Genomic DNA, 12,113 nt, shown 5'->3' with positions numbered 1-12,113 from the left:
GCACCGAATTTGCACTTTTTAAAGATCGTCTGATTGCGTTACCAAACATATGTGGCTCCCCGCAAAAGAAATGAGAAAGAAAAGAAAAAACGCGAAGCTCTTTTATTTTAGTCTATTCTCAGGAGGTGTTCCGCAATTTCGGAAAATAATGACAATAAAAAACAAAACAAAAAATGTTAGCGAAGGAGGGCGACTCGGAATAAGTCGACACCGTAAAGAAACCTCACTTGCTCTTCTTGAAATTTTTTTTTTATTATTATTATTATTACTAACGCTCGCACTTTGGTATGCGTCTACCAGCCCGCAACTTCTCCCCACCGCGTGGGTGGAGTTCACTTTTGAACTTGTTCGACGAAAAGCTGCTCTGGCATAACGAAATTTCCCATGCTCGTAAAAAATAGCAAAACAAAAAATAAAAAGTTAAAATACGATATGAAGGAGAGGAGGAGGGGGGAGGGGGGAATATGGGGCGGAAGAAAGTTAGACGTTCTTCTGCGGTATATATTTTTCGACCGCCTCTTTTTGAGTTTTCTCAACTCAATTTTTGGAGGCGAAGGATTTCGATCTGCTGCATAATGAAGGAAGGGAGTCAGGGGAGTCTACTTTCTTGTTCTTCGCAGACTGTTCTCGTAAATTTTCAATTGTTAGGATTCTTTTTTTTTTTTTATCTATTGATTCTGCAAGAGGCTCACTTAGGATCGGGAACATGCCTCACTCTTTGTTTTATTTTTCACATCTGCATAGACGTAGTTTATGGTAAACGCGGCTCCGCCGTCTTTTGATCTTTTCCGGCATTGGTATGAAAATTGCCCGGCACATTGGACACCTGCTCACTTTCACGTAATGAATATAAAAGACGAAGCCTCGCTTCACCTCCACCATAATGCCAGTAAGGAAAGAAACGCAGTTATCGTTTTTTTTTTCTTTCTTTGCGCAATGAGCAAAGCGTTTTCTCTTAAATGCGTTGTCACGATTGATAAGCTACGTATACTTCTCTGGGTCCGCACATCTGTTCTACGTCGGCATCTCATACCGCTGTTATAAATATAACCGTTGCAGAGATAATTGTATTTCCACGTTGAAATTAGAAGAGCGTGTTAGAACGAGGAATTTGCGGTTGATCTATAATTATGTGAAATCTTCCGCGCAGTCGCGAAAGAACGTCACGGGATAATTTCCAGCGCCGCTGCAAATTATTCAGCGCCGATCACTACTAGGGGGGAATAGTATCTAGTGGCGATCAACTATATTAGATTAGGATCCAAAATGAGGAATTGAAGAGAGCAATACATGGCGACGACCAACTCTGCCGAAAAAAAAATTGACAAACTAGATTGTCAAAAAAAAAAGCCTCATTAATTGGTGGGTATAGGGCGCCTGCCGGCAGTGGCAGCGACGATAAGTCGGACAATTCAAGGGTCAATGGTGAAACAAAATCAAAAGACGCCGTCAGTGCAAAGTGCCTGCAGTCTATCCGCTATATTGTCTTCTATTTCTTTTCCTAACTACATGTGGAGTTTCTGCTGCTGCGTTTGAGGATCCACTTTGCCAAAATAAAAGTGTGTGTATCTTTTAAAAAGCGGACACCACTACACCGTACTGTATGATCATAGTGACATCAAAGCTTTGGACGAAAAGGGCGAGAGACAGCCTTTTCCAGGAAACAGTTTATATTTCAGTCAGATTCTCCCCCTCCACGGCACGCACCTCTTTCCGCTTTTGTTTCTGCGGCTCAACGCATTATTTAAACCTTTTTTACGTTTTTATTTGTTAGTCTTTCGCTGGGCTCCTCGAGACGACTCGCAGCGCGGACGGCGGACGGCGCAATCCGTCGAATTCGGTAAAGAAACACCCGCGCGGACCATTTGGTCGCTCGGAGTTGGCCGCAGAGAATTTTAAACATTCTGACTCGGCGTCTCTCTGATTCCTTGCTTCATTGTTTGTATGTGACTTCGCAGCCAATCGGGCGAGCGAAGACGTTCAGCTCGGCTTTGGTTGCAGCCGGCGAACAAGCTCGTTGGACCCGCCGCCTTCGCCCCGCGCACAGGATGCCAGGAAAGCGCCGAAATCTGCGCCTCGGAAGGATCCCTTCGATCCTCTGGACAAACAGCAGCCACCGTCGGGACGACCTCTCGGAGTCCGGGCACGTTCGTTGGAGCCCCGTCTTTTGTGCCGTCGTCGTTGGCCGGAGCTCTCTTGCCTGCGCTTGTTTTTCCTCCGTTCTTCGTCGCTGCCGCACTGCACCGCCGAACCCCCCCTTCCCTGTGGCCCCGCTGCTGCGTAGCCTATAAGGCGTTCCAGCACGAGTTCTTCCGACGAGATTCGCGCGAAACGTGGACTACGCTTAGCGTCTGTGGCCGTAGGGAAATCGTCATTTTCCTTTTTTTTTTTTTTCTCTTTTCTTCGACGATGTGCTAGAATGTTATGGGGAGGGTTCTCGGTGACGCTGGAACAAGACAAACATGAAATGTTCGTGCAAGATGTAAATTGTGCTGTGTTGGGCAGAGAATAAAAAAATATATAAATCCACATTGTAAAAAAAAAAAGAAAAGAAAAAAAAAACATTTAGCGCTTCCCCCAGCTAGCGAATGGCAAGACCCGGAATATGCTACGACCCAAATATTCGAACAGCGATGGGACGTTGAGTATGTGAAAAGTAATTTTACAAACGTAGATCGAGTTTTAGTGAATTTAGTCGAAAAGTTTTCTGGGCTTCACCATTACTAGAGTTCTGGCGTTGATCGCATCAATGGCCTCTCCGTGGTAAGGCGCATGGGGAGAGCGTGAGCGTGAGACTCAAATGTCTTTCCTAGCTTGTTGACAAGCCGCCAACTGATGTCTTCGATGAAGATGTCCAATAAGTTTTTAAAACGAGCAAGCGCACTTTATGTACAGTGAATATTACATAGACAGCAACGTTTCCGAGAGGGGAGCTTGTGGATCTTCCTGGGCGCACCGCGGTTCTTCTCTGCGACTATCTCGAGATAAGGCCTGCCCACCTTGCTCCAGTCAATAACGCCGTTACCGGGACGACACAATATACTTAAAACCCATGGCCTTCGAGCAACTGACCCTTACCGAAAGAAAAAAAAAATAACAAACATAGCAGCCAATTAAACTTGACGCTAATATCATATTCCGCGTGACATAACACCATGGCCTTCACCAATCGTCGGTTCTGACGTCATATCTCAATCACCCTTCCATTCTCGCTCGCCGCACAAAGGTTCGACACCATTTTCTTAACAAAAAAATAATCAAAAACATCTTATTTGCAGAGCGTGCAAATTGAAGAATACCCTATGCAAAAGCCTCGCTGATAGAAAAAAAAAATAATAATAATAAGCGGCGGAAACGGACTTTAGAGAGGGTGTGCGGTTCAAGAGGGCTCTGGCGCAAATTCATTTGTAATGTTGTGATTTTTTTTTTTTTTTTTTTTTGCAAGACAGCGCCATGTGAACCAAAATCGCCCTTTTAAATTAAAGCTTACTCGCTGCAACCAAAATGCCATCCGTGAAACAAACAACACCCGGCAAAGCTGTGAAACTGCAGCGGCGATATCCGAGTACTAATTACCGCCTCACTTGGCTCTACAGGATTACTCGAAAGACAGCACGAACTTAAAGGGATGGTAAACCAAAATTTTGGACTAAAAAAAAAAAAAAAAAAAAAAGACGCAGGGGATGTAGGCCGGACGCTACAATCCCTACAACGCTACTCGTAAGGCAATATCTAGAATGGACGGCCGTATTTTTTGGAGAAAGAGGTCGAAATTGGGAACCAGGCCGACGAGGCGCGTGACGTAGAGATATCTCGTTTCCTCCTTTCTTCGCTCTGTTCCTTCAAGGCGGCGCGGCGGAGAAGACGCGAGGCCGTTGTTCCCTCTCCTTCTCGGAGAAACAAGACTTAACATACCTGTCAAATGCGCCTCCTTTTTTTTGCAAAATACGGTCATCCGTTCAAGATATCGCTGTATGAGTGATGTTTTGGTGTTTGTAGCATCCCGTTGCACGCTTCTGCCGCGTGTTTTGTGCAGTGCTGTACGGAACGGCGTTCCAAGGAACGGCGTTCCTGGAACGCGTTCCTTTTAGGAGGAACGAAGGAACGCCGCCGTTCCATTTTGCATCGCTGGAACTGGAACGTGTTACATTTTTACTGGAACGGAAAGGGTAACGGCGTTCCTTTTTTTCGTCCAGTGGGGTAGTTTTTATTTTATTTATAACAGGGAAATTTTTACAATACAAAAACAATATCTTTACGAAGTGCAGGATCTCGTTAACTATTTGACTGCTAATCTTATGGGTAATTTTGTGTGGTCCTCGCTTGCTAATAGTTTTGGGTGCAGGAGAGCTGGTGGACATTGACTCTTTTTTGAGTGCCCGAAACTGCGGCACAAAAAGCAAAGCTTTTAGTCGTAGGAAAATACAAAGAGGGTCATTTCAAACTCGACTACTTTTTTTGGTTTCACGAACCCTCATACACCAACACCCAGAAATCTAAGGCCAACTACAGCCATTTCTGAACTTCCCTAACGAGACCTACAGTTACAACAAGATCACAGGTTGCCAGACATGTAACGCACCCTCTATCCCGAACATTGGTCACTTAAAAAATACACAAAAAATAACCTTTATTTCTTCTCTTGTCCCCTACCTTCAAACTGAACAACAAATCCAGCCTTCACAAAGAAGTATTTGTAGTTTTCAAGACTGACCTTCAAAAATCCATACCCGCGCTCCTGTATTTGCTCGTCTTGCGGACAGCAACATCGAGAAGCAACTGTTGTTAAGTTCTAACAAGGGACTTTGTTAAATTGAAACGTGTGAGGTTGTTGTAAAACGCTCGTGCATTGTGGTTACATTTGGCTCGTCTCAATCGTCCACTACAAACATGAATATGGTTAAAAGCTGAGATTTTTAACTTGAATATATCAACAAATAAAACCCTGCTTCCGCTCGTTTTCTTCTTCTGGTGCCCTTCCATCGCGACATACAAACTCGTATCTTATACGAAAAAATAGTCAGAGAGCAGGCGAGCTGGTGTAAGTTGAACATGATTGTAAACCTGAGACTGGGGCAGAAAAGAGAACACAACAGAAGGTAGTAAAAGAGGAGGCAACGTCTCAATTGAGACGTTGCTTCCTCTATTACTAACTTCTGTTGTGTTCTCTTTTCTGCCCCATTTGAGACGTTGCCTCCTCTTTTACTACCTTCTGTTGTGTTCTCTTTTCTGCCCCAGTCTCAGGTTTACAATCATGTCGTATCGTATGTTGCGTATTGATGGGATAGATAAAAAAGAAAACAATCTTTGCTTGATTTAATTAAATATGGTAATTAGCAAACTACAAATGTAACGTATATGTAACGATACGTTCCATTTTTTTACGCTGTAACGGGAACGAGTTCCTTTTTCACAGATGGAACTTGTAACGGGAACGCGTTCCAAAAATCAGAAGGAACGAGGAACGAGCTTTCGTTCCTTTTTTTGAGGAACGTGTACAACACTGGTTTTGTGGAATCCAGATTTTGGTTCAGCATCCAGTGGGCTTATTTTCGTCTTTTGCGCATGGAAAAGGAAGTAGCGGTGACGTCAGAACGCCGAGCCCTGATTGGTTGATCGCGACCCCCTATCTCAGCGTCGTGTGCTCCTTTGCAACGTCGTCTGCTCGCAACATCGTCTGCGTCTGTCTTACCTTTCCTGCGACTTTCGGAAGTGCAGGTCTTTATGAGCGAGCTCCACTTCGCCTTTCAGAGAGGGCAGACGAAATAGCTCGAGCGGTACGTTGTTTTTGTCTAGCAACTAGCAGACGCGCATCAAGGAGGGAAGTTAAAGGACTCACTGGCGAGGTATCCCGAGGCGCCGAGGTTTGTTTGCTAAGAACCGAGAGGTGAGCGAGTTAGTTTCCGTAAGTTCCCTCCCAAATACTTTTTCCCTCCTTTCCTGTGCGGCGGGACCCCTCATTCTTTAACGGCGTCGGCGGGTTGGCGCAGTTAACGTCGTCTGCTTTACGTCTGCTAGTCAAAGTGATGGCTGCTTTACCTTTCCTGCGTCTGCCGGAGATTCACCGCTTCTTCACCGGCGAGAGTCACCGTTGCCTCGGAAAACCAGGAGATAACAAGAGGAAGAAATTGACCTCTTAATCTAAAACTGAGGTCAGCGATCAAAGTATAATACGGGAAGGGTTCACAAGGGTTGCGCGGGCATATTCCATTCAGCACGCCAAGCCGGTCGTGGGCAGACGGTCGCCGAGTCGCGGAGTGCCTGCTAGGCCTAACTGCAAAGCTCGCTACGTCGCGTTCGGTGGAATCATGGACGTTGGAGCTTTTCCCGGGTGTTTGTGGATCCAGCGTTCTTGTTCGTCGTGATCTGTTTCAAGTACTTTTTACTTTTTTTTTTTGCTGCTTGAAGTCGGGACGCGTGAGAAGCGCACCTAGAAAAATAAACGTCCGTGGGTCGTCGCGACCGCGACGGTGTCGGCCATATTGATTTGATCGTAAGAAGTGCGTAAGACAGCTTCGGAGCTGTCGCAGGATTTCGTCGTAACCTGCGCAAAACTTACGAACATTTTGTTTCGTGAATACGAATTTGTCCTTAAAGGGGTCATGAAACGCTTTTCCAACTTTTTCCTGTTTCGCTTTCCTCCTCAACTCATAAATCGCGCATTCCACCGAACAGTTCAAGAAGACGAAAAGAAGCGAGGCCCCCCTCGCTCGGAGAGAGCCATTGTCCCCCTAGAAGATTAGCCCGTCGCTCAAAACTCGGACAAAGGTTTCTTTCCCTACCCCATTCACCCCTAAGCTGACAGTGCTGTGGAAGCTACGTGCTCCTTGGGCTAGCCACACTTTTGCCACGTAAGCGTGGCAAATGTGGCTGCAGAGAATGAAGTCAGGTGATGAAACGGAGGTGGCTGATTGGTCCAGCAAGCACGTAGCTTCCACCACAATGTCAGCTTAGGGGTGAAGGAACTAAATGAGGTCCGGTTTCGTGTGACGTCAGCTTGGACCCGATGACGCGCTTTTGGGAGCGCGGATGTATCACAGTGAAAAGGCAGAGAGGTTACGAAGGGGAGGAGGTACGAAATAGTCCGCTCTCTTTTCAAATTTTCGCACTGAAAGTCAGGCTTTTGACTTTCTACCTTTTTTCTTTTGGCCCACTGAACGATGTGCTATTAGTAAAATCCCAATCTAAAATGATTTATTCCAACTCAAAAATCGTTTCATGGGCCCTTTAAGTTTTGTCGCACGCCCATTTTTGGCGTAAGATCGTTTTGTGAATCTAGCCTCTGCACTTCCGAAAGTCGCATGAAAGGTAAGACAGACGCAGACAACGTTGCGAGCAGACGACGTTGCAAAGGGGCAGACGACGCTCAGATAGGGGGTCGCGATCAGCCAATCAGGGCTCGGCGTTCTGACGTCACCGCTAGCCCCTGCGCAAGACGCAGACCAACTTGCCCTCCGCATAGGTTCCCACTCGTCATTTTAGGGCTGGCGCGTGCTGCCTTTTTTCCCCCCGAGTCCCATGCTGCTTCAACAAAGTTTCCGCACCGAGATCCGAACGACACGCAGGGTGTGCGTTCCCGAACCCTGCCCTGAAAACGGGCACCGTTCAAATACGGCGCTTGTCCTCGCACTTTCTTGCTCCTCGGCCGTCGAGCGTGCCTGCGCGTTCCGGAGCAGATGGCGTGACTTAAAAGACGGCGGAAGCGCGGATCGGCTTAATTAGGTCCGCAAATAAGCCGCGCATTCTAATTGAACCGGTGCAAATCAGAGACAAATAGGACGACACGACCGCGGGGGAAAAAAATGAAGCTTTCGACAGAAAAAACAAATTTAGGGAACAAAATTCGTGGAAAAATACACACGCACACACACCGTGGACGAACGTGGATCACGTTTGCGAACAGGGAAAAGAGAGGTGACGGACGACGGCATGCATAACGAGTGGGATGAAGGGGAGGAGGGGGGCGGGGATTGAAAGTTAAATTCCAGTGGGGACAGCAGCACGATGCGATTACGTGATCTAAGGGGTCAGGAAGGAGATTTGGTTTCTATGGTTATGTCGAGTGGAACGTCAGAGCGGCTACCGTTTAAGGACCGCGAAAGTGTATTTTACTCTTTAAAATTGCGTGCACTCTAAGAAAGCCCGTGCGTCTACTTTCCCGTACAACACTCGGAGAGCCAATCACCGCAACTGCAAAAAACGCAGTCTGAGTTTTGACATTACGCAATGCAAGCGTGACGTTTTGTATTGGTTAATGTCACAACTAAGACTGCGTTTTTTGGTCTAAACATATGTTTCGGCATCGTCATTGGCTGAGCTGTCTGCATAGTTTGCGGTGATTGGCTGTCCGAGTGTTGTGCAGGAAAGAAGACGCACGGGCTTTTTTTAGAGTGTGGTAGAAAGAAGAACGAAACCTGAAATATATATTTTTAATGATGGGATAAAAGTTGAGAGGAACATGCTTGGTAATCTGCCACGTTTTTTCTGTCTTCAGCAGAAGGCACCAGATACGCTCTACATCAAGTTTCGAGTGAAACTTGTCACTATTCACGTAGGCTCCACTCAATCTGCGTAGTAGAAGAAGCTTCTCACCACATTGGCTTACCGACGAACCAATGATTCCAGTCATTTTCGTTCGAGCAACCCTGCTTAGCTGCAACCCTGTAACATAACATTCTTAGCTGTCAATTTGCTATCTTCTCTATACACACAGAAAAAAATGTTGTCTTGGCGTGATTATTTATGGATACATATATTATTGCGAAAGCATTAACTGTCCCATGGAGCAAAGCCGGCGTTGTCTGTAACCGTCTGTAGCATCAAAACGGCAGTTGAATTCCCATTGGCTTATACATTTTTCGGCCGTGTTAATATAATCTCGGGCCGTCGGCAAAGAAGGTCCCAGGTGCTCGGGAGGGGCGAGTGGGCCCGTGGCCCTGTGCAGAGCATGCACAGAAACGCTGATGCTTCATCATGGAAGCCGGCGGGGTCGCTCGAGGTCAAAGCGGACGCGCTTCAGAAATAAAATGAAACACAAAGAAAAGAACAGCAACGCAGATGCATCGTCACGGAAGACGGTTGGGCCGCTCAAGGTCAAAGCGGACGCGCCTCAGAAATAAAACACAAAGGAAAAGCACAGCAACGGAGATGCATCGTCACGGAAGATGGCGGGGCCGCTCAAGGTCAAAGCGGACGCGTCTCAGAAATAAAACACAAAGAAAAGCACAGCAACGCAGATGCATCGTCACGGAAGCCGTGGAGCCGGCGGGGTTCGCCGCGCCTGCGCAGTAGGGGAGCATGATGTCACCGCTAGAGCGCCGTGTGAAAAAGGAAGACCTGGCGCGCTGCTCGTAGGAATGCCCCGCGTGTAGGAATGCTTTCGCACTCCCACGCGTAAGCAGCCTGTGTCCTCTTTAGTCGTTTATGCATTATTGTCGATTATTTTTCAGCGTGGATTCAGAATGTCTACTTTTTAACTCACCCGTCGTGAGAGGTTGTATTTTAGATTGCTTGCACCCTGCCTCGCCATCTCCAAGAACACAAGAACACTGCGAACAGAATATTGTAGGACAACTTAAAATGACTACAGCACTTGCGGGCCCATGCTTATGGAAGGACAGGCAGGTGCTCTACAGTGTACTGTGCTCACTACGCGTGTACTCTGTACTTTGTACTGTGTATTGCACTATATTAGAGGGGAGACGCAACAATTGTTGTTCTTTGCGCAAATACCGCTTAAAACGGATCCCTGACGTTAATGACCTACAAAACACGCGTTCGTTTTTCACCTCACGCAATAGAAGTGCCCGAAAAAAATTGAAGAAAAACGAGCAGCATTCATCCCCTCAACTTGCAGCCAGAACAAGCGGCCACGTGATCTGAAGCCTATTATATGCCGCCAATGTTAATCATAGCCACGCGCTGGGGTTGAAAAGGCACAGGACACGCGCTGACTTCCGCACATTGTTATGGCTCGGCTATTGTCGTCGTTGCAGCGACTGGACACGGGCCACTACCCGAATGCTTCTCGAGCTAGTAATTATCACGAACCCAAATCGAGTGCCCACGCAACGCTCGGGTCCAACCTATGAATCGCATTCAAATATCGTCATTCGGGTGTACTGCGATCCCCACGTTACGTCATCACATTTTGCAAAGGAGAGATTGAATGAAAATGATTGCTTTTGCCCTTCAAATTCCACCGCAACAACGGAGTTTCTTGGTCAGTGGCGTTGCGTGCGAGTATCCTTGAGTCCCACTTCTGCCAGTAAGGTCGTGTAAAGTGAAGAACGGGACATAATGGCCATCTCGGTGGGCCATTTTTGTGTAGTCGTGCTTCTGAATCCAAATGCGAGTTTGTGCGGGAAAAGTGCGAACTTGAAATAATAAAAACGTGGCTATGAGTGCGTGCGTGTGTGTGTAAGTGAGAGAGAGAGAGAGAAAAACAGAGAATTATGAAGAGGTGGGGCAGCGCATGAGACCCAGAGCAAAAAAAGAAATATCGTCTACAAAGTCAGCAAGTGATGTGAGCGATAGTGAGCAAGTGTGCGGATGATAGAGCGTGAGCACACATCTAAAAGACGGCCTTATAAGATTTCTAAGTCGCGTGATTATTTAAACCAAGTGTTGTTACGCGGGACAGGGCGATTCATACACTTTCCGGAAGCCCAGGGCAAGGCGGAAACTTTGATCCGCTGCGGAACCTTTCTGAGAGGAGTCGGGCAGAAGGAATGCGAGTTGACAAAAGTCAAGGCCAAACATCAGAACTCACGTAGAAGTTATTAGACTGCCTGTCTCCAGTAATTCCTTCCGCATTCACAGAGTAGTACGAGTTAGTCTAGCTTACGAAAAAAAAAAAAAAAAAACTGAAATTCTAAAGAGACAACATCCCCTTCCTCCCCTCTCCTCAACTACGCTCCCTAAAAAATAAAAAAAAAAAAAAGAATGGGGCAGAAAAAAGTGCTTGCCTACGCGAAGACTCCCCTGAAGAGATAGGACGCTCCGATTGTGCCTGCGCCGAGTGGCGGCCGACCAGCGCCACTGAATGCGCGTAGTAAAGAGTCGGGTGCGAACGTGCCCCAGTATTGCTTATTGATTTCCAGTGACATTTTTCGGCCGTGTTAATATAATCTGGAGCCGTCGGCGAAGAAGACGGCCCCAGGTGCTCGGGAGGGGCGAGTGGGCCCGTGGCCCTGTGCCGGGCATGCGCAATGGCGCACCGCCCCGGGCTTGGATTCGAGGCGCACCCATATTCCAGAAAGGATGCTGCACACAGAAAAGCAGCCGTCCAACAAGCGACTCCCTCCGCCAGGAAAAGAGAGGAGCGAAAGCAAACACTTTCACTAACGTCCCGCGTTGTTATGGCAACGTAAAATTGGCCTCGGGGCGGGACAATTATTGGACGTAGCGGATTATATAGAGTTCTCAGGCGCAAGGGGCTGTATACATAGACGGATAAATATCCGCGTATGCTCTACGTGCCTGCCCGCAGCGTCCGTCTGTGCGCTCGCGCGTCTGTCTGTATCATATGGCGGAGATCCGGAGGGGATATTTCGCGCTGCCGGTTTCCCCGGGGCTACCCGCGACGAGGAGAGGGAGCGCCGGGGAAGGGCGCCGGGAAAGGGAGGGCAATCTCTGGCGGATTTTTAGATTGGGGCCCGCCGACGCCCCGGGCCACGCTGCCTCCTCCCGACTGCGGCCGGCTCCCCGATCGGCCTCGGGCGAGACCTCGGCGCTGCTCGGGCGCCTCCCCTCTCCTCCTCCTAGGGAACTCCGAGACTCGTCCTCCTCGAGTCGCCTCGGGCCGTCCTCGACGCCTCGACCGATCTGCCAGCGATGCGAGGCTCCGGCCTCGTCGGTCCTGGAGCCAGGGTCGGTCCCGCTCTTCGACCAGAGCCCGCTCTCTGAAGCCGGGGGCACTGAGGAGAGCCCCATCAAGTTCAGATTGTCCTTCTGCCATAGCTCAGATCCTTCCATTTGTTTAGCCCCTGGCGGGCAATAAGAGAGTGCATGTCGACGTCAGCGTCCCCTGAACCGCTTCGCGTTTACGCGCATTGGCCGGCAATGTCTAGAAAACCCATTTAACTATCTGGATTCCATACTTCGCTGCGCGG

The sequence above is a fragment of the Ixodes scapularis genome, unplaced genomic scaffold (assembly GCF_016920785.2).
Source record: "Ixodes scapularis isolate PalLabHiFi unplaced genomic scaffold, ASM1692078v2 PGA_scaffold9__187_contigs__length_104089568, whole genome shotgun sequence".
NCBI lineage: Eukaryota > Metazoa > Arthropoda > Arachnida > Ixodida > Ixodidae > Ixodes > Ixodes scapularis.
Note: the sequence above shows the minus strand (reverse complement) of the source record.